Source organism: Rutidosis leptorrhynchoides, chromosome 5 (genome assembly GCF_046630445.1).
Source record: "Rutidosis leptorrhynchoides isolate AG116_Rl617_1_P2 chromosome 5, CSIRO_AGI_Rlap_v1, whole genome shotgun sequence".
Lineage (NCBI taxonomy): Eukaryota > Viridiplantae > Streptophyta > Magnoliopsida > Asterales > Asteraceae > Rutidosis > Rutidosis leptorrhynchoides.
Genome location: NC_092337.1, coordinates 142034491 through 142057494, shown reverse-complemented (window position 1 = coordinate 142057494; position 23004 = coordinate 142034491). Strand labels below are relative to the sequence as shown.

At 36.1% G+C, this 23004-nt stretch overlaps 2 non-coding genes across 2 annotated transcripts; both read left to right on the top strand.

Annotated features, from left to right (window-relative positions):
* Nucleotides 1-10925: 10925 nt before the first annotated feature.
* On the top strand, nucleotides 10926-11032 carry LOC139851086 (small nucleolar RNA R71). Its single transcript, XR_011760448.1, has one exon. It is a non-coding gene; the product is annotated as a small nucleolar RNA R71 (small nucleolar RNA).
* Nucleotides 11033-21705: 10673 nt separating this feature from the next.
* Nucleotides 21706-21812, top strand: LOC139850940 (small nucleolar RNA R71). Its single transcript, XR_011760313.1, has one exon. It is a non-coding gene; the product is annotated as a small nucleolar RNA R71 (small nucleolar RNA).
* The last annotated feature ends 1192 nt before the right edge of the window (nucleotides 21813-23004 follow it).

The following is a 23004-nucleotide window of genomic DNA, read 5'->3' as shown; positions in this document are numbered from 1 at the left end:
GTACGGTTGGCAGACCACTTGTAAAGTGATTAAGTGTTGGTTTTGGTGTTGTTTTCTTGTTGTCGGATTGTTATCAAGATATGATTACTGATGTGCAAAACGTGGTATATGAATTGTTGTATGAAATAGAATGGAAAAATACCGATTAAAGATTGTTACACACTAACGGGCAGTGTACCCGATCGTGTAGTTGTATAGTAAATGGTAAAATCCGTGTATCGTTCCAAGGACAATTTGTACGAGTCAAATTACAATTAGAAACTATATTATGATCAACTAATTAAATGAAATGAAAGGTACGAGATTTATGGTTTTGTGGCTATTTAACGATTAGCCAAATCAGAGAAGGTTAAAGGTAAAAACAATATTTTTGGTCTTTTAAGTTTATATAATGAAAACAAGTGCAAAGAAAACAAATAAGATAGTTTGATTTAGATCAAAGAGGCGAAATGTTTATCTAGATATTTTACGCTCGGTATTGGATGTAAGTTAAATTGTTAAGACCCGATTGAATGATCATGTGTGTAAGTTATCTAATAGGTTCACCAAGAGTTCTCTTTAGTAGACACGCAAACACAATTACAAGATCAAGGGTTCCCTTTTCACTATAGTTCTTGTATTTGTAATCGGATAACTTAACTAGTTCTAAGGCTTGAAACTTGACTTCTATGTTCATAGTTATCAATAATTGTACAAATGTTCGTTGCATACGATTCATCCCTATATCGTCTAACCAATTGAATCTAATTGACCCCTTGGTCCGGTTTAGTAAACAATCAATCTAAGACAAGTTGATTGTAAATCAATATGATAAATTAACAAGAATTCTCTTTATCAACAACATATCAATTAACTAGATACAAATGATTTTTAACATCAATAAGCATGTTCTTGATTCAAGCATTAAAACTATCACACAAATTACATTCAATCAATAAGTTTACATCCAATACCTTGGTTATTAATCTAGACAAACATTATAGAACTAGCCAACAATCTTGATAACAAGCAAAATAACAATCAAATGATAAGTAGAATTCATTGTTTGAGAACAAGAAAACAACCTACTAGAAGAATGAATCTTGGACGGAGAAGGTTTTGATTCTTGATTCTTGGATGTTAAGCCTCTTCAAAGAGCTTGGAATTCTCCAATTTTGCTCTCCAAAATGTTCCTAGAACTCCTCTGATCGTATCCTCCCACTGGTCTCTCAATCATTCACTTTTTAAAGTGGTTAAAGTGGGTCAAAAGTCAAAAGTAAGCTGAAATCTACTACTGGACGGCGTCCAAGATACTGGACGACATCTAGTTGTAAAGGGCTGGACGGCATCTCAAATTCTGGATGGTGTCCAGTTGTAAAGGGCTGGACGGCGTCCCACTGCTTTGGACGGCGTCCAGTTGAACTGATGTTCACTGTCTCGTTTTTTTCATAATCTCCCTTAATATGCACGGAGTCCCAATCATTTTGGACGGTGTCCAACATATCTGAAGCCTTGTTTTATCATTTTAGAGCGCTAATTTGACCATAACTTGTATCGGGATCAACTATGATGAAATCACAACTTATAGAACAGTCATAATTCACCAAAACTCTTTATAAACCACTTTCCGATACACTTTACATACCTTTGTGTATTACTTGTAGAAACCACCTTAACTATCCTTGATTCGAGAGTATTTCACACGATATTGCAAGATATATATATGATGTATTTGAGCAATATCAAAACACCCCACACTTAAACCTTGCTTGTCCTCAAGCAAATCTTAATATCAAACATACTAACACAATATAGAGTACAAACATTACACATATGACTTGAAACACACGAAACATAAACGTTTATATGAAACGCAACTTGCGCTATATGAAACACACGCTTTAAGTATAACACACCTTTATTGTAATCACACTCACGCTATATACACAATGAGAATACACGCACACATTTTTGGGAGATTAGAACCAAGTATCCGAAAATTTTGATCCTACGGAAATCAGGACCTTATGAAAACGTTTTATGTTTTTGAAAATGTAGTGCTAGTTTTTACACTAGGCACGTTTTCCAATTTTGTCAGATTTTTTGAATTTTGAAAAATGAGTGCGGGTTTCCCGCTATTGGTCAAGCCAATCCCTCCCACAGTACCTAACATCACGAGATGTTGGTAAGAAAATAATGTGCTTAGGAGGATACACATTACGTCCAGATATCATCGATAATCATAAGGTAATTATCTAATCCGTTAAATCAATCATGAAGATTGAGGTTCATCAATCTTAAAAGCTGATATTTTACCTTTCCGGAGGTTATCCACTGAGGATCTGATCAATCACAGATATTTTGTGTGTCATGGTGCGCTCCCCATTTGACAAGACAGATATCCCTCATCGAGATAAGTCTGACTACCAGTTTCCCTGTTTGATGTTGAGGCCTGGTAGATTTCCAGTCGATGTTAGCAATGACTTTTCAAGATTTTTCGTCATCTTACAACTGGTCTGGACTACAACTTCTGAAATAAATCAACAAGCGTGTCGATTGGGAGACTTTACTCCTATGGGTTATACAAAGTGGTCGAGCGCATGCATTGCCCTGGTTCTGAACAATGAAGACCGCCCTTAGGTTTTTGATCTGACACGAGTTCCGATTTCCGACCAAGCTATGCAATCACCGTTCTCTCACGGTTTACACTCGTTTTGGTACAAGTGACCTACAAATCAGCTTTACTAAACTAGTAGGATTTTCATCCAAATAATTGAATGATAGTGCAACTTCAAAGACTATTAATAATTTAGAACATAACTCAACATTTCTTTTAATAGTTTTTAGGACAAAATGTATGTAAAATGGTTCTTGTTCTTGGACAATTTTTGTTTCTAAGGCTATCTTAAAATTTTAAAATTTTAATCATAAATGCCTTAATTTTTGTAAAACGAATTCCCTATAAATTTCTATTCTCCCACCCCACACTTGAGATCATGCAAGGCCCTCATTGCATGAAATCAGAAAAAAGGATTAAATTTAGAGGGCAAAGTGATAGGGTGATTTTAGAAATTTTCAAAATTTTAACCTGTAAATCATGGAACATGTAGACGAATGCCGCTGAACTTACTGCCAGCATAAGAGCATCATCCACTCCGCGATTAGCATTAAACATACATCATAATATCAAATGTTGCTGAACTTAATGCCAGTCTTTTGAAGTTCAATCACGCTGCACAAAATAACAAACCAAACAAATAATACTAAAAATAACGGTGTTTCTACAAACACAACCATTATCTAATTAGTTTAAAAATACAAACCAAACATTTGTTTAATACACACCATAACAAATAAATAGATAGTCTCAAAGTAATGTAACAAAATGATAATAGGCACGTAGGCCTTCAGTTGTTGTACGGCCAAAAGTAATTTCCTGAACCATCTCTGCTTCGGCGTCCCTGTGGGTATTGCTGCTCAAACCTGTTCCTGGCATCCTGCAACGTAGAGTTAGAATCATAAAATGGGTAATGAGGAGGTGGGTTTTGAGGATCAGTGTAGTATGTGGATGTCAGGCGTGTTGTCCCATAGTACTGATCGGGGTTGGAATGAAATAACTCGGTGTTATGGTTATTCCAATCAATACCATAACTGTTCCACCCCTGATTATGTACTTAAGCAATCTGGCGTTGCTCCATTCTCTGTTGACTATCCCACATACGATTATTGTGAGTCCTTTGCTCATTCGGACTCAATCGCATGTTGTTCACACTATTAACCAAATTCTCCCAACCAGATTGGGATGGATTCCAAGGACCTTGATCATGAACATTAGTTTGAGCTTCCATTTCCGCTTCATCTTCCTCTTGTTGTTCCTGTTGAACATTTTCTCCACTACCACTTGCTCCACCTGCGACGAAAGGCACTAAACGCCTATTTCCGTCGTACATAAGAATCTCAGCATTTACATAAGAAACTTTCTTTATAGCTTTCATGGTGTGATCACACTCCATCAATCGGCTGAAATCAATGTTAAAGTGACGAGCAATCCTTGTGATATAGTGGCCCCCAAGAAGTGGCTTTTCTCTTCGTGTCTTAGTGGCGATGGCTAAAAAATAGTTGCCTATCATCCCCAGAATATCAGTATAGAAACCCCATTTTATTTGATCCATTATACATAGATCCATCGTTTTAACCTTTTCATTTCCCTCGACTCTCGCATTGAAAGTGCATGTGATAAGTCGATGAAGGAGTCTATCATCAGGGCTTGCAATTTTATTATACCGGTGCCTACTTGATTTAAATGGCCTAAATGCATTCGGCCCATAAATTCTTTGCCAAAAACCTATCTCATTAAAGGGAACTCTACCATGGTAATAGGAAGTTGTCAAGTAAATTCTCAATTGGTTGTCGTTAAGCTCCTCGAAAATGCCCAGCACTCTACATAACCCAACTCTGCTTAACCCTCTATCTACACCCCCTAGTCGAAACTGAAGAAATTCATTTGATAAAGGATCACGAACGTTATTAAACCTTAAAGTTGAGTAAAATTCCTTTAATAACACCGGATAAATTTGTTCACAGATGCTAAAAACGTGCTCCCATGCGTAGGAAATGATCCTATCATAGGGAATGGCTAATAGGCGGGAAACATGGTTGTGCATACCCGCCTCATCCAATGGGGCCCAAATAAAATACCACGTGGCATTTATTGGCCTACAGTTTATCCTATTAAAAGTCTCTGCGTAATCTTCGTCGTTCTGAATTTGTCTTAACCAAACTTGAGGATCATTTAGGTCCTCCTCTTCTTCTTCGGAAGATGATGTATAATGTTGTTGTGGTGGTGGTGGAACGTTTCTTGATGTTCTGCCCCTTTTTGGTTGTCCACATCGGCTAGATTGTCCCTGCAAAACACAATAACACCAAACCAAAAGAACATAGAAACCGTTGTGTTAGCGTTAGCTAAAAACATAACCGAATGGCAAGGGAATTTAGTCATTCCCTTCAAAGTTCATAAGCATTGTGATTCATATAAGAAAAGGTGTATGTTCAAAATATTTAATCAAAGTCAACCAAAATCAACATAAGCTTGCAAATACATTTTCAAAAATGTGGATCACAAAATTAACAATTAGGCATCAACTTAGGACTCAAGCCTATTGCGTTTATAAATCTAGGTCATAACATGTAGAACTTGTATGCAAATTATATCCATTACAATCATAGCACAAGTATCACAATTTAGTTCAAAATGACTATTATCTTTCCATAACGCAACTACATTATAGCATGCCATACCATCAATCCACTTCAATAGGCCTAAACATGTGAAAATCAAGCATACATCTTTCATAAGAACATTACAATTCAAAGCATGCTAGAAATTCAAGAAAGTTCAATTCATGACCCGGCCATTTTGACATCATTAACACTATCAACATATTAAGCATTCACAATCTTCATAAATATCACAAACAAACCTAAAAGTCTAAAGTAAAAGCCCTAATTTCAGATTTAATCACTACAAACCCTAGATTTATGAACACACCCATTAAATATGTAATTATTGCAAAATCAAGACATAATGGGTAATTAAACAACTAAGGTATGTTAATCTAAGCAAAAATCATGCAAATCAAACACCCCACACTTATCTTTCACCAAATTATATATAAACATACAAATTAAGTAATTAAGAAAGAAAAGTGTAAAAAGGAAGTAGCAATACCCTAGAAAACATGATTCAAGCTTGGATTTGAAGGAAGAAATCACGAAATTGAAAGAAGAAATTAGGATTTTTGAGAGTTGTTTCGTTTGTGGGAGAGAAAAATAGAGAGGAGTGTGTTTTGTGGTTGAAAATTGGGGTGAAAAGATATAAAACGCGTTTATTTTTTTCTGGGTTAGGCCATCTGAATGGCGTCCTAATTGTTGGATGGCATCCAAGTATGAAGCGTGGGATGGCGTCCCAATTCCTGGACGGTGTCCAGTTGTTAAGGATGGGACGGCGTCCAGTATGTTTGGACGGCGTCCAAATGTACTTAAAACTTCTGATCAAATTTTTCGACACTCGCAAGTTAAAAATCCCAACGTATATCATTTTGCACAAAATAAAAAAATCGTACAAGTAATAAACACATAATTCAAAGTATTTACGCTCGTGAACCCTTTTTTAACAAGTCGTTCACCCAACTCGTCCCCATTTTGATTTAACCTTTGTTCTCGAAGTTGAGGCTAACCTCATCTTCGATTTCTAGGGGACCATCGACATAGTGTTTGACCCGGTGGCCATTCACTTTAAAAATGTCGCCCTTCCAGTTCACCACTTCAATTGTACCATAAGGGTACACTCTTCTAACAATGAATGGTCCCGACCATCGAGACTTGAGTTTTCCTGGTGATAATTTGAAACGGGCATTATAAACAAGGACACGATCTCCTTCCATGAATTCTCTTGGATTTTTCAATCACTTATCATGCCATTGTTTGGTCTTTTCTTTATAAATTAGAGAGTTGTCATAGGCTTCAAGCCTCAACTCATCTAATTCATTCAATTGGGTTAAACGTAACCGACCCACCTCTTTGTAATTCAAATTACATGCCCTTAGCGTCCAATGCACTTTTTGTTCAATCTCCAAAGGGAGATGACATGCTTTCCCGAATACCATACGGAAAGGAGTGGTTCCAATAGGTGTTTTGTAGGCCGTGCGAAAAGCTCACAATGCATCGTTTAACTTAACAGACCACTCTTTTGGATTTGCACCAACAGTCTTTTCAAGTATGCGTTTTAAAAACCGATTGGTGTTCTCCACTTGCCCACTTGTTTGGGGATGATAAGATGTTGAAATTTTATGGATCACTCCATACCTTTTCAACACCTTTTCTAATTGCTTATTGCAAAAGTGGGTGCCTCGGTCACTGATAAGGGCTTTTGGTGTGCCAAACCTTGCGAAAAGTTCCATCAAAAAGGTTACTACAACTCGGCCATCATTTGTTGGGAGAGGTTTTGCCTCCGCCGATTTTGAAACATAGTCTATGGCAACAAGTATGTAGAGATCAGAATGAGACTTTGGAAAGGGCCCCATAAAGTCAATTCCCCAAACATCGAACACCTCACATACTTGGATGCTTTGTTGAGGCATTTCATCCCGTTTAGTGATTTGACCGGACCGTTGGCACGCATCACAAGCTTTACAAACGGCGTGGGCATCTTTGAATATTGTAGGCCAATACAAACCTGCCTCATAAACTTTCCTCCCCGTGATTTGGGGACCAAAGTGCCCACCCGTTGGACCATGGTGGAAATCAAGAAGAATTTGAGTGCATTCCTTCCCTGAAATGCGCCTCCGAATTACTCCATCCGTGCATTGCCTAAATAGATAAGGGTCTTCCCAAAAATAGTATTTTAGGTCACTAAAGAATTTCTTCCTTTTCTGATGTGACCAACCGGTTTCTAGGTACCCTCCAACAATGTAATTGGTGAAATCAACATACCATGGGTCTTCCACCTTCTCTACTCGCATGAGGTATTCACCAGGAAAATCATCTTTAATACTCAATTTATGGAGTACTTCAAGATTGGAATTTTCAAGTCTAGAAACATGGTCAGCCACGAGATTTTCGGCACCTTTCTTGTCCTTAATCTCGATATCAAACTCTTGCAAGAGCAAAACCCATCTTAGCAATCGAGGTTTGGCATCCGGCTTATAGAAAAGATATTTCAATGCCGAATGATCGGTGAAGACAATTGTCTTCGATAGGACAAGATATGATCAGAATTTGTCAAAATAAAATACGATAGCAAGGAGCTCTTTTTCCGTTGTTGTGTAGTTTAATTGGGCTCCTTGTAAAGTCTTGCTTGCATAATAAATGGGTTGAAAACGTTTCTCCACCCGTTGGCCCAAAACTGAACCAACTGCAAAATCCGATGCATCGCACATTAGCTCGAATGGTAATGACCAATTTGGAGCTATGATTATTGGTGCGTTAACAAGTTTTTGTTTTAAAATGTTGAATGCCTTAGTGCATTCACTTGTGAAAACAAAGGGTGCATCTTTTTCGAGAAGTTTATTCAATGGCGTTGCAATTTTTGAAAAATCTTTAATAAATCGTCGGTAAAACCCGGCATGCCCAAGAAAACTTCTCACACCCTTCACATTTGAAGGAGGTGGAAGGTTGGCAATGACGTCAACCTTTACTGGATTGACCTGAATACCAACACTTGAGATATTGTGCCCTAAGACAATGCCTTCTTTAACCATAAAGTGACATTTCTCTCAATTTAGCATTAAGTTTGATTTCTCACACATAATTAGCATTTTCTCCAAATTTAGAAGGCATGAATCGAAAGTGTCATCGAAAACTGAAAAGTCATCCATGAACACTTCCACACATTCTTCAATCATATCATGAAAAATGGCCATCATGCACCTTTGGAATGTTGCGGGAGCATTACATAGACCAAAGGGCATTCGACGGTATGAAAAGGTGCCATAGGGACACGTGAAGGTAGTCTTTTCTTGGTCCTCGGGGGAGATGGGAATTTGAAAGTACCTCGAAAAACCATCTAGGAAACAATAAAAGCTATTTCCCGCTAGTCTCTCTAACATTTGATCAATGAATGGTAGAGGAAAATGGTCTTTTCTAGTGGCATCGTTTAACTTACGATAATCTATACAAACTCGCCACCCCGTGACAGTTCGTGTTGTGATAAGCTCATCTTTATTATTGGTGATAATAGTTATACCACCCTTTTTAGGAACACAATGGACCGGGCTTATCCATGGACTGTCTGAGATTGGGTAGATTAGACCTGCATCTAGCAATTTAATGATTTCCTTCTTGACAAAATCTTGCATTTGAGGATTTAGTCTCCTTTGACGTTGCACCACTGGTTTGGAATTTTTTTCCTTTAAGATCTTGTGAGTGTAATAAGAAGGACTAATTCCTTTTATATCATGGATTTTCCATGCAATAGCCTGTTTGTGGGCCTGTAACAAGGAAACAAGACGTTCTTTTTCATGTTTAGAAAGAAGTGAGGAAATAATTACAGGAAGGTTCAAATCTTCCTGAAGGAAAGCGTACTCAAGATGGTCAGGGTGCGGCTTAAGCTCCAAAATTGGAGGTTCCTCAATTGAGGGCTTACTCCGGTACTCGATATCCTTGTTCAGTTGTTCTAACTCCTCCTCAGTTGGTTCATACCCATTTGCCATCAATGTGGCCATCACATCCATTTCTTCTTCAAGAAATTCTTCATCTCCACTCGTCAAATCGTATACACCTATTTCATCCGATTCGGGAAATTTCTGCAAGAACTCATAATGCGAATCTATACTTTGCATAAAATAACAAGTATCATCTGAAGATTCTGGATATTTCAATGACTTGTCAATTGCAAAAGTCGCACTAGCTTCACCAATTCTAAGGGTCAACTGCTGGTCATAAACATCAATGACATATCTAGTAGTATTTAAAAATGGTCGACCTAAAATAATTGGTATTCTTTCATCAACTTCCATGTCTAAAACCACAAAGTCTACCGAAAAAATCAGATTCCCGGTCTTAACTAACATATTCTCTATTATTCCTCGAGGGAATTTTATAAAGAGATCAGCTAGTTGAATAGCCATTCGTGTGGTCTTGAGTTCCCCAGGGGCTAATTTAAGGTAAATCAAATAGGGCATTAAATTTATACTAGCCCCCAAATCGGCTAATGCCCTCATACAATCAAGGTCACCCATTAGACATGGAATAGTGAAACAACCCGGATCTTGAAGCTTTTCGAGAAGTGTATTGGACACCTGCGCTGAACATCTAGCATTTAAAGTGACCGATGAAACGCTTTCCATCTTCTTGCGGTTAGTAAGTAAGTCTTTTAAGAACTTAGCATACTTGGGCATACCTGAAATCACATCAATAAAAGGCATATTTATGTTAATTTGTTTAAACATATCTAGAAATTTTGACCTTTCGACTTTGAGCCTTTCTTGTTGTTGCTTCCTTGGGTATGGGAGCGGTGGTTGATATGGCTTCACTACGAGTTTCTCCCGTTCTTCCTTCTCAACCACTTGTTCCGGCTCCTTAATCGGTTCATCATTTTTGTTCAACGGAACACTGAAATCAGAATCTTCGGCCATTATTGGAGCTTCATATGTTAGACCACTCCGTGTGGTGATAGCATTGGTGTGCTCATTTCGGGGGTTCTTATTAGTATCACCCGGTAAACTCCCTGGTTTTCTTTCACTAAGTAAACTAGCCAAATCACTCATTTGCTTCTCCAAATTCTGAATTACGGCTTATTGGTTTTTGAATTGGTGTTCATTTTTCTAGTTTGTTTTGCTTATATTGGTAACAAGCTGAGATGCAATTAACTTCTCCAACAAACTCTCCATATTTGACTCTTTCTCTTCGTTTTGGGGTTTTTGATAGAAACCCGGAGATTGTTGTTGGAACCCATTACTTGACCCTTGTTGGTAATTGGAATTTTGACCTTGAGGGTTGTATGGGTTTTTGAAGTTTCGGTTAAATTGGGCTCTTCCTTGAAATTGATTTTTTTCTTTCTTTGGCTTATGAAAGCCACTTCTTCTTTCTGAGCCATTGTTAAACCGGCATCACAATCTTTTCCTAAATGGAGACCACCACAGTATTCACAACCTATCTTCATACTATGGATTTCCTTGTTGATCTTTTCCATGTTTCGAGCAACACCATCTATTTTCACACTTAGGGAACTAAGGTCATCATAAGCACCTGCGCTTTGGACTTGAGCATGACGAGTAATTGGTCATTCTTGATGCCACTCATGAGAATAATCAGCTTGCTTCTGGATTATCTCATAAGCTTCTTGCTCGGTTTTGTCCATGAGTGAACCTCCGGCCGCTTGATCAATGGAAATTCTGGTTGCAACATCACAACCCTTGTAAAGGATTTGAACTTTTTGGAAGGTATCCAAGCCATGATTTGGACAACCTCTTAGCATTTTGAAAAATCGATTCCATGCTTCATACAAGGTTTCCATCGGCTTTTGACAAAATTGGGTAATTTCTTGTTGGAGTCTCGTGGACTTAGAAGCTGGAAAATATTTCTTAAGAAATTTTTCTAACATACCATCCCAAGTTTCTATCGTAGCCTCGGACAATGAATCTAACCAACTTCGTGCTTCCCCGTGGAGTGTCCATGGGAAAAGTCTTAAAAATATGGCTTGATCAGTGTCCAGTTGAAGCTTGAATAGAAGACATATCTCTTGAAAAAGACGAATATGCTCGTTTGCATCTTCATTCGGACCACCACCAAATTGACATCCGTTGTTAATCATTTAGAGAATTGGTCCTTTTATTTCAAATTTTACCTCACCAGGTGTCTGAGTAATTGCACTTCCTTGTCCGTTTTGGGTTGCCTTCATTTTGGTCGCCATTGATTGTCTTGGTACCACCGGTCTTGCCTCTCCTTCCATTTCAAAATTTAGAGGATGAACGGGTTCACCAAATTCAGAGTATCTTGGCTTGGTTGTACTTGATTCTGAATCAAAAGTTTCTTGCTTTGATGAAGATTCAAAAAGTTCAAGTACTTCTTTTGGGATTCTACCAAGCTTTCTATCAGGTTCTGTAAGCGGTGTAAGTGGCATATGCAACCTAAAATCTGTCAATCACACAACTAATAAAACTATTAAACGCACCGATTCTATAAGTTTAAAAATCAAAGACTATTAATAATTTAAAAAAATTAAGAAACTACTTAATCACAAATTAGTTAATAATTCAATTTTGATACAAAACTGTCCCCGGCAGCGGCGCCAAAAACTTGATGTGCAAAACGTGGTATATGAATTGTTGTATGAAATAGTATGGAAAAATACCGATTAAAGATTGTTACACACTAACGAGCAGTGTACCCGATCGTGTAGTAGTACAAATCCGTGTATCGTTCCAAGGACAATTTGTACGAGTCAAATTACAATTAGAAACTATATTATGATCAACTAATTAAATGAAATGAAAGTTACGAGATTTATAGTTTTGTGGCTATTTAACGATTAGCCAAATCAGAGAAGGTTAAAGGTAAAAACAATATTTTTGGTCTTTTAAGTTTATTTAATGAAAACAAGTGCAAAGAAAACAAATAAGATAGTCTAATTTAGATCAAAGAGACGAAATGTTTATCTTGATATTTTACTCTCGGCATTGGATGTAAGTTAAATTATTAAGACCCGATTGAATGATCATGTGTGTAAGTTATCTAATAGGTTCACCAAGAGTTCTCTTTAGTAAACACGCAAACACAATTACAAGATCAAGGGTTCCCTTTTCACTATAGTTCTTGTATTTGTAATCGGATAACTTAACTAGTTCTAAGGCTTGAAACTTGACTTCTATGTTCATAGTTATCAATAAATGTACAAACGTTCGTTGCATACAATTCATCCCTATATCGTCTAACCAGTTGAATCTAATTTACCCCTTGGTCCGGTTTTGTAAACAATCAATCTAAGACAAGTTGATTGTAAATCAATTTGATAAATTAACAAGAGTTCTCTTTATCAACAACATATCAATTAACTAGATACAAATGATTTTTAACATCAATAAGCATGTTCTTGCTTCAAGCATTAAAAGTATCACACAAATTACATTCAATCAATAAGTTTACATCCAATACCTTGGTTATTAATCTAGACAAACATTATAAAACTAGCCAACAATCATGATAACAAGCAAAATAACAATCAAATGATAAGTAGAATTCATTGTTTGAGAACAAGAAAACAACCTACTAGAAGAATGAATCTTGGACGGAGAAGATTTTGATTCTTGTTTCTTGGATGTTAAGCCTCTTCAAAGAGCTTGGAATTCTTCAATTTTGCTCTCCAAAACGTTCCTAGAACTCCTCTGATCGTATCCTCCCACTGGTCTCTCAATCATTCACTTTTTAAAGTGGTTAAAGTGGGTCAAAAGTCAAAAGTAGGTTGAAACCTACTACTAGACGGCGTCCAAGATACTGGACGGCGTCCAATTGTAAAGGGCTAGATGGCGTCACAAATTCTGGACGGCGTCCAGTTGTAAAGGGCTGGACGGTGTCCCACTGCTTTGGACGGCGTCCAGTTGAACTGATGTTCACTGTCTCATTTTTTTATAATCTCCCTCAATTTGGATGGAGTCTCAATCATTTTGGACGGCGTCCAACATATCTGAAGCCTTGTTTTATCATTTTAGAGCGCTAATTTGACCATAACTTGTATCGGGATCAACTATGATGAAATCACAACTTATAGAACGGTCATAATTCACCAAAACTCTTTATAAACCACTTTCTGATACACTTTACATACCTTTGTGTATTACTTTTAGAAACCGCCTTAACTATCCTTGATTCGAGAGTATTTCACATGATATTGCGAGATAAATATGATGTATTTGAGCAATATCAATTACTGACTCGGGTTGTATCATTCTCAGGTGATAAAGGAACGGAGAAGGCTCAGTAACATTAGACCACTGAGTTCTTACTGGTAATCGGTGAGTGGGACTATCCTTATGGATATTGGTATTTAGTAACAAGTGTAGTTACTACCCGTTGTTTGGTTAATATAGATTATGATAATCTTTGTATGCATGTTAATTATTATTATAATGATAAGTAGTAGGATATACTACTTTTATTAGGTTTTCGCTTAGATTGAAATAGTAGAATGCCTGATTAGATTCCCTTGTAGTTATTAGTGATGTTACCTACGGTGAGATTGTAGGTGGGTTATGTGCACATTAGGGAACTGGCCGTGTATAGAAGGGTCAGTACCGTCCGTGTATAGAAGGGATGGAAGAGGTCAACCGTATATAGAAGGGTTGGGCTCGGGGGTTATTGTACGGGCAGTATGCTGCAATTGACGTATGTAAACTTCAGGAGAGGTATACTGTGGGACAATAACTGGAAGTATCAGTACGGCTCTAGCTTGATCAGCTAGTAGTTGTAGACCTGACAGGGTCAACGATCCTCTTGGGTTTTTATAGCTGTTAGTGCTATGTATATCCGTTAGTGCTATGCGAGTGAATAGCTGTGTAGATCTATTGATATCATTAGTGATTAGCTATGTATAGCTATGGATACCTTTATTATATAGCTATGTAAGGCTGTGTAGTATAGTGCCTTTGGTGCCTTTACTGAATAGCTTGTTGATGTTGTTGCTACTCTGTTAATTGAATCACTGCCTTGCTCTGTATGATATAGTTGAGTAATGCTATATTATGTGATAGCTGTGTAATGCTATGTCCTTATACCCTTGACCTAATGCATGATCCCTAAAAGCTAGGCTTGGTACTTGTATTAGTATCTATTGGGATATCTCACTCACTTAGCGTTGTGATAATCCTCCACATTTTCTCCCCTGCAGGTTATATTGTTTGCATGCTAGAGATGGGAGAAGATAGTTGTACTTTGGTTATATTTGACACACTGAAGAACTCTGATGTTTAAATTAACTATGCTTCACTGTTTCGAAAAGTAATACCAGTTGAACTGTAATGAATAGTAACATATATGTTTAATATATGCTTATAACCATGATTTGATAAACTGATATTCCACTGTGTAATTTAAAAAAAAAAGTACGGTGTTACAACTTGGTATCAGAGCATAGGTTTGGCCGCATGCACATTGTGATGAATGTCATGTTCCCAAATCTAGTTTGGATTTGTGTCAAACATACTAGTGGGGGAAGGGAAAGTGAATATGGGTGGAATACGTGTTAGTTGATAGGTACTAACCGATTATCCACTAATTTTTTGTGAGATGTTGTGATAAGACAGGTATGGCTGATCAAAATCGAGACGTCGATACCCCCTTGACCCCCAGACTAACAAGAGCGTCCTCAGAGGAGTTTAGTGCAGAAGATGATTTACGAAAATATAATTTTTAGTTACAAAGTGAGTTGAAAGATATGAGAGATAGAATTCGGGAACTGGAACAACAAAAGTTGCAAGCAGCTAATACTACATTTGCTCGATTCACAACTATTCCATGCACACCTACAGGTTTTGCAACATCGCAAAATGCGTCTGTGCCTATTAGAGGTGAATTACCACAACAATCGCAACCACAATCACAAATTCCACTCCAATTTAATTATTCAAATCCAGCACAGACGTTGTATCCATATCAGATCTTTCAACAAACCTCAATTGAAACCAAGAAGAAGTGTACCTATAAACAGTTCTTAAATTGTAATCCTCCTACGTATACGGGCAGCACTAACCTGAATGACACATTAAATTGGTTGAGAGAAGTGGACCGGGCATTTGAAGCGTGTCAATGTGAACCAGAACTCGGAGTTACTTTTGCTTGTCGGTTATTGAAGAATAAAGCTATGGTATGGTAGGATTCTGTCATTACCCATATAACAAAGGAACAAATTGGTCAAATCACTTGGGAGCATTTTAATGAAAAAGTATGCGAACAATATTGTACTCCATACGAGATAGGAAAGTTAAGGAGAGAGTTTATGGAATTAAAAATGACCGAACAAATGTCTGTGGATGATGCGATTGATCAATATATTGACTGATGTGTGCAGCGGTGTATACGAAATACTATTATTGTTTATTATGAAATACGACGAAATTACACAAGTTTTATTTATTTATTTATGGGATATACCTAAACCTTGCTACAACACTATAGGCAGTGTACCTAATCGTAGAGTAGTGTAGTTTTTAGTAAGTCTGGTTTGTTCCACAGGGAGCTAGTGATTACGTACTATATTTTTAACAACTATATTTTTACAAAATATAAATATATATTTATAGTAATAATATATAAAGGGGGGTTTTACCGTTTAATGACCGGTTTTTCGATTTTAAATAAAGCGTAAAGATAAATGACGATAATTAAAATGCGTAAAATAAATGACGATATATAAAATTGCGAAATAATAAAATGACAGTAATTAAAAGTACGATGAGAAATACGATTAAAGAATTATGCTTATTTAAACTTCCGTAACCATGATGTTTGATGTTTTGATTTTAATTTATTACTCTGGGTTAATTGTCCTTTGTCCTGGCTTATTACCTATCTAGTTTTTGTCCATAATAGTCCATCGGTCATAATTATAAAATGCTCGTCAAATTAACCTTATTCCCGAAGTCAAATATTCCAGCTAATTAGGGATTCAAACTGTAACAAGGTTTTAATACTTTGTTAATAATTACACCAGGTTATAGACTGCGTGTAATCCAAGGTTTTAATACTTTGTTAACAATTACACCAATTACCCTTGTATGTAATCCACCCCTGTTTTAATTAGTCCATGATATATTAATTTATTCACTTGGCCAAATGAATAATCAATTACCCAATCCAATTGATTAATTAAATGGTTGTAAACGATGTCGTATAAACGTCACTAAATAGGACATTCATAATCATTTTAATAATTATTAGATTAACTAATTTAAAGATAGGTTCGACAGATTCCAATGAGTTGTCATTCAATTAGACAATACCCCCATCTATTAATAGTCCATAGTCCAATGTTCACAAGTGCCGGTCTTTTGTCCAAACCCAAATTATGGTAAAAAAATCCAATAACCCCATCTTAATATTTAGTCCAACATCACGATTACTTCGGCTTAAATAAGCATAATAATAACTTAGTTACAAGACATTAATTTAAAAAGGAAGAACATAGCTTACAGTGGTGATTAATCGCGTAGAGTTACACAGACAGAGTTCCGACTTTAAAACCCGTAAAACATTTCTTACAGTAACCCAATTATTATTAAACTTAAATTAAAATTAAAATTATAAATATAAATATATATATATATATATCGATAGATTGAAAGAAAGGAGAAGAAAAAGGTGTGCATTTCATCGTCTGAATTCGTTGGCTTTTATAGGCAATTCTTGAGACTGACTTCTCCACGAGTGCGGTACTTTTGTGCCTTACAGCTCCGCTAGTGCGGAGCTTTGGATTCCAGCTCACCAAATTGAGTTAAACGTGGGCTGCTGAATATTATAATATATAATATAATAATATATAATTTTATATAATTATATATATACATATTATATTATATTCTTGTGCATAGTTGACTTGTAATTCTAGCTCTGTTGAGTTGTACGTTGATACTCGGTTTATGTCTCAGTTCCGAATTTTCGAACGCCTTTTTGTACGCTTAGATATCTTGTACTTTGCGTTTCGCGGCTTGTACTCTTGTCATTTTTAGGCGTTTCTCATCAATAAATTGAACCACTTGGATTGTACTTTGTACTTTTTAGTTTTTTGGTCATTTGCGTCTTCAAATCGTCGATTCTGTCTTTTGTCTTCGCACTTATTTATTTAAACGATTATTACATAAAAATAGAACAATTGCAACTAAAACCTTTACATATTAGAAGGATATTGCGCCTAAATATTTGTTCATTTGGAGCACTATCAAATATCCCCACACTTAAACGTTGCTTGTCCTCAAGCAATACATAACTTGAAATTAAATCACACTTCACTCGAATCACACTTTTTTTTTATTCTCACACTTTATACATCAGTGATTTTGATACGGCGGTATAAACAATGATAGTAACAATGTGGTTTACAGTCTCACATGACTATAAAAATTTAGATCCTTTAAGGAAATTGGATCTTTATGAAAACATTTGATCTTTTGAAAATTCAAGCTAGATTTTACCCTAGACAAGTTTTCCGGAATAACCCTTCACCGGTGTTTGCAAAATATTTTTATGGGTTTTGTGGGTTTCAGATTTTTAAAATTTTAGCTCAAAACTTGTGGTATTGTGTCACCCACTTGCTAACCTTGTATTAGAAAAGCAACACGTCCAGTATACTTGCTCCGTATATTACCTTTCGGTAAACTACCGTCCGGTTGTAAAGGAAAGTGATGAACAAGCAACTGTTAAGGCAATGTCCCATGACATGCAGATAATTATGGTAAAAAACGTGTCGGATGCAATTACTATCCTTTGTAGGAGAAATAGTAAAGATCACCTTATAATTTTTTGGTCCAACACAAGGTCCTGTCTTCGACCATGCTATGCAACCATCGTTCTTACGGTTGACACTCAATTTGGTTCAGGTGACCTAATGAATTCCGATGAATTCTCAGGATTTTACGTTCAATGGTAATGAACGCATTGAAAATAGGTTTTCAGAAAACAAATCGGTTTTAATTTGATCAAAATATTTTCTCGTTCAAGCTCGAGTTTAGATATCATTGAATTCCATGAGTATGAATTCTCAATTTTTAAGGTCAATCTCAAGGATTGAGTAATATCAGTCTTAAAAGCTGATTTTTAATCTTTAAGGAGATTATCCTTTCTGGAGGTCTGATTCATTAGTCTTATCAAGCTAATTTTCACGGCACCCTCCCCATTTTACAAGACAGATCCTCTCATGGTTAGGGTAAGTCTGACCACATGGCGACCCTGTTTGATGCTGAGGTCCGTGGATTTCCTGCTGATTTTAGAGATGACTTTTCTAGATTTTTCGTCAACCTACAGCTGGTCTGGATGACAACTTCCTGACCTAAATCAAGAAGCGCGTGTCTTTTTCGGAAGATTTTACTTCCTTTTAATGAAGGAATTGATTCATCGTGTAGATCCATCTATCTTTCAAATATATTACAGTAAATCGGGTAAAACTGATTAGTTTAGTCCAAAGTAAAAGTTCCTGCAATAATCTTGTACAAAATATGTGATATATGTTTTAAATAACTTGGTGAATTCTTTCCATACTTAGCTTTTATTTATTCTTTTCTTTGCCTTTTTATTTACCTTTATTCCATTTTAAATGAATTCAAGCATTTTGGGTTGTTTCTCAATTTATGTTCTCTCCGAGGTAACAATAATTTTGGTATTATCACCTAGTTTCATCGTTCATAAATATGTATAGACATAATTTTGAATTCATTTAGTTGAAAATTTTTCAAATTAAACCAAGTGTAAACCCGAGAGAATTTATAACCCTTCCCCACACTTAAGATCTTGCAATGCCCTCATTTGCAAGAAATCAGACTATAATTATAAATTCATGAGGGTGATTAGTGTAGAAAAGTGATTAAAAATACCGAGTTTACAAACATATTATTTTATATCACATTTGATATTTTGCGTCTTGTCGTCAAAATTAGTAGCTTTTGCTAAACTTTAATGTCAGTATTTGAAAATGCGCTGTTTTATCATGTTTTGTACATAAGATAAACTACAAACATATATATAATAATATACATATATATATTTTTTTTACAAAACCTTTATTTATTAAAACAATTTAAATGAATAATTTTTTAAAATTTTGTTTCCTTTTACTTTAGGTAGTTTCGGTACGTTTACCTAGTTCGTCCCTCGACAAAATTTAAAATTTGTCGTTTTTAAAGCGATTGTTTTAAAAGCAAAGATTTTTGGGTTTTTTTAATTTTTTTGGTATAATTTAGATCAATAATATTAAAAATAATGATAACAAAATTTTTCGCCCCGCCATCAGGTAAAGCAATTTCGGTTCCATGACCTAGTCTTTAACTTACGACGAATTTTAGAAATCATTTTTTTAAACTTAATGAAATAAAGTAAATTTTGTTTTTAAATTCACACAAAACTTAAATTTAAAAATGCATATAAATTTCATATAAAACCTATAAAACAAAAAATTTAGAATGGGGGGAGAAAACTAGTTCTTTAGTGTCTGCTAGCGGAAAAGACCAATCGGATTCCATTCTCGGAACTACACGAGAACGGAACAACTAACTTTATACAGCATTTTCTTTTTAGAACATTTGAATCTCGCCACACTTAGGTAGCTGTGGTGTGAAATTGTGATTAACTTCATTGTCAATTTCTCTTGGACCATAATCAACTTGCATATCTGTGAATTTTGCTTTAAGCCATTGGTCGGATTCCTGTGTAATATCCACAAATTCAACCAGTTTTGCCTTTTCTTTAGGCGATAAATTGGATACTAACCGGTTACATAACGTAAAGTTCCCCTTGGTTCTAGCATCGCGAATCCGTTTAATAAGTTTCTTCATTGAACTGTTAATAACGGGATCATTTAATTTCGTATCAACAATGGGGTTCTTTGTTATCAAGTCATCATTAGGTGTCACTTCATCTTCCCCACACTAAGGCGTTTTATTATTGTTAAGCACTACCGTTGGAGTTGGTAAAACAATATGGTTCTTACCAATCGTTTTTGTTGGTTCAACGATTTTGGTTGGTGGAGATTTATCCTTTTGACTCACAAAGGTGATCGATTTTTCACCATTACTAAGTGTCATTCTACCCTCTCTTACATCAAATAACGTCCCGGTGGACGCTAAGTATGGTCGACCTAAAATTAGAGGAACGTTTGAGTCCTCTTCTATGTCAATGACAATAAATTTGACTTAAAAGGTTAAATTGCCCACTTGAACGAGTAGGTTTTCAGCAATTCCAACTGGGTGCCTAATTGTTTGATCAAAGAGTCGAACACTCATCTATGTTGGACTTAACTCACGTACTCCTAATCTCTTATATAATGAAAGAGGCATAACACTCACACTCGCACCTAAATCTGCTAGTGCATCATACATGACACAATCACTAAGTAGACAAGGAACAATAAATTCACCCGGATCACCCAACTTGGGTGGAAATTTTGGTGGAACTGTCTTTACCGGGTTTATTTTACTGTTTTTGTTTCTTGCACTTTCTTGTTATTCTTCTTCTTTCCAGAGGTATCACAAACTTTATTACCTATCACTTGCCCATACTCAACTCCTTTTCTTGGAAATGGGATGAGTGGTCTGTATGGTGCCACCACTAGCTTTACATACTCGGGTGGTGGTGGTGTTGTAACTTCTTCATTGTTACTCACATCTAAAACCTTCCCATCTTCTGGTGCTGGTTTTTCAGAATTTGTTGACACCATATTAACATTCTCATTCCGAGGATTTACTTCAGTATTACTCGGTAGCTTTCCGTGTTCCCTCTCACTCATCATGCTAGCAAGAGTACCTACGTGTTTTTCTAGATTCAAAATGGAAGCTTGTTGAGTTCTTAATGACTGATCAAACCTCTCATTTGTTTGAATTTGAGATGTAATAAATTGTGTTTGAGATTCCATTAGCTTTGCCATCATTCCTTCTAGATTTGGCCTTTTCTCTTCGATTTGTTGTGGTGGTTTATACAAGCTAGGTCTTTGTTGATTGAAAGTGTTGTTTTGAGTTGGTTGGATATTCGGACCTTGTTGGTTGTACGAGTTATTGTTGGGTCCATTTGGATTGTAAAGAATGTTTTGATTTCGATTGAAGTTTGGCCTTGGCGGTTGATAATTATTTTGATAATTATTTCCCGGTCTTTGGTTCATGTAGGAAACATTCTCACGTTGTTCCATCGTTTGCTCGATGTGACAATCTTTCGTTAAGTGTGGTCCACCGGATTGCTCACAACTGATTCGTATTGCGTGAATATCTTTAGTCATCTTTTCCATTCGTCTCTCGAAAGCATCTATTTTTGCAGAAACGGAATCAAAGTTGGCTAGAATCGGATCTAGCCGCTTTAGATGATCTAACGATGTCTTTTTCTTGATGCCACTCATGTGAGTGGGAGGCTGTGTTATCAATAATTTTGTAAGCTTCAGTTGCGGTTTTCTTCATAATGGAACCACCAGCTGCTATGTCGATGTCTTTTCGTGTAGCAACGTCGACACCTTGGTAGAATATTTGTACTATTTGATAAGTGTCTAAACCGTGCTGGGGACATCCTCTCAACAACTTTTCAAATCTTGTCCATGCCTCATATAATGTTTCATTTGGTTTTTGCGTGAACGTAACAATTTCTCCTAGAAGTCTCACGGCTTTAGATGCCGGAAAGAATCTTTTAAGAAATTTCTCAACTAAAACATCCCATGTATCAATCGCCCCTTCAGGTAACGATTCTAACCAATCTTTGGCTTCTCCCTTTAAAGTCCTGGAAAACAACATGAGATAGATCTGTTCATCCTCAACTTCTCTAATTTTAAATAGAGTACAGATCCTATTAAAGGTTCGAAGATGTTTGTTTGGATCTTCTTTTGGCGTACCACTATATTGGCATTGATTAGTTACCATGTGTAGGATTTGTCCTTTGATTTCATAATCTGGCGCATTAATGTCTGGCTTAATAATGGCGCGTCCTTGGCCCGTGCGTGTGGCTCTCATTCGATCTTCCATACTTAGAGGTTCCGTTAATTCCATAATTGAATTTGTTGAATACGAATCACTAGAGGATTTTGATTTAACGGTTTGTGGTTCAGGAGGAATGATTAGTGGTTCTGGATCTTGGAATTGTCCTTGAATATCCTCCGGGTTCTCGATAGTGAAATCGGGTTCAAAAAATGGATTATCGGAAATTTGAATTAGAGTACTTGTTCGACTAGATGATAATTCTAAAGAAAAATCAACAGCGGCAATATTAGCTAGATGTCTTGATCGAGTTACAGGTGGTGAACGTATGAAAGGTGGTGAACGTTTTGCTCGGTGCATTCACTGAATATCCTATTAGTTATAAAAATAAAAATTATATAAGTTATCAAATTAATAGACTTTTCTGCTTTTACCCACGTTTCGAATAGCCAAAAGATGCAGCAGGGAGCCAGGATCCTTTAAGTCGGAAAATCCACAACTCAGCCACTAACAAATCCAACTATTACTACGAAGCAGAAAATTATGGATGTCTATCAATTTAACCGCTTAAAATAATTTTTCCGTCGAAGTTTAAAGAAAATAAAGAAAATTCTATTTCCCAAAAACTAGAACGTAGAAATGAAAAAGAAAAAAAAACGTTTCGAAAAATAAGAATCGAAAAACAAACGTCGAAAAATAAAAAGTCGAAAAACAATAATTAGAAAGTAAAGCGTCGAAACTTAAAAGTCTAAAAATTATAATCTAAAAAGTTGCGCCTAAAGGTATTAAAACTTAAAAGGAATTCTATATCCAAAACGGAAATAACTTAATTAGGCACTAAAATCTAAAAACTGCGTCGCAAAATTCTAAAACGCCTAAA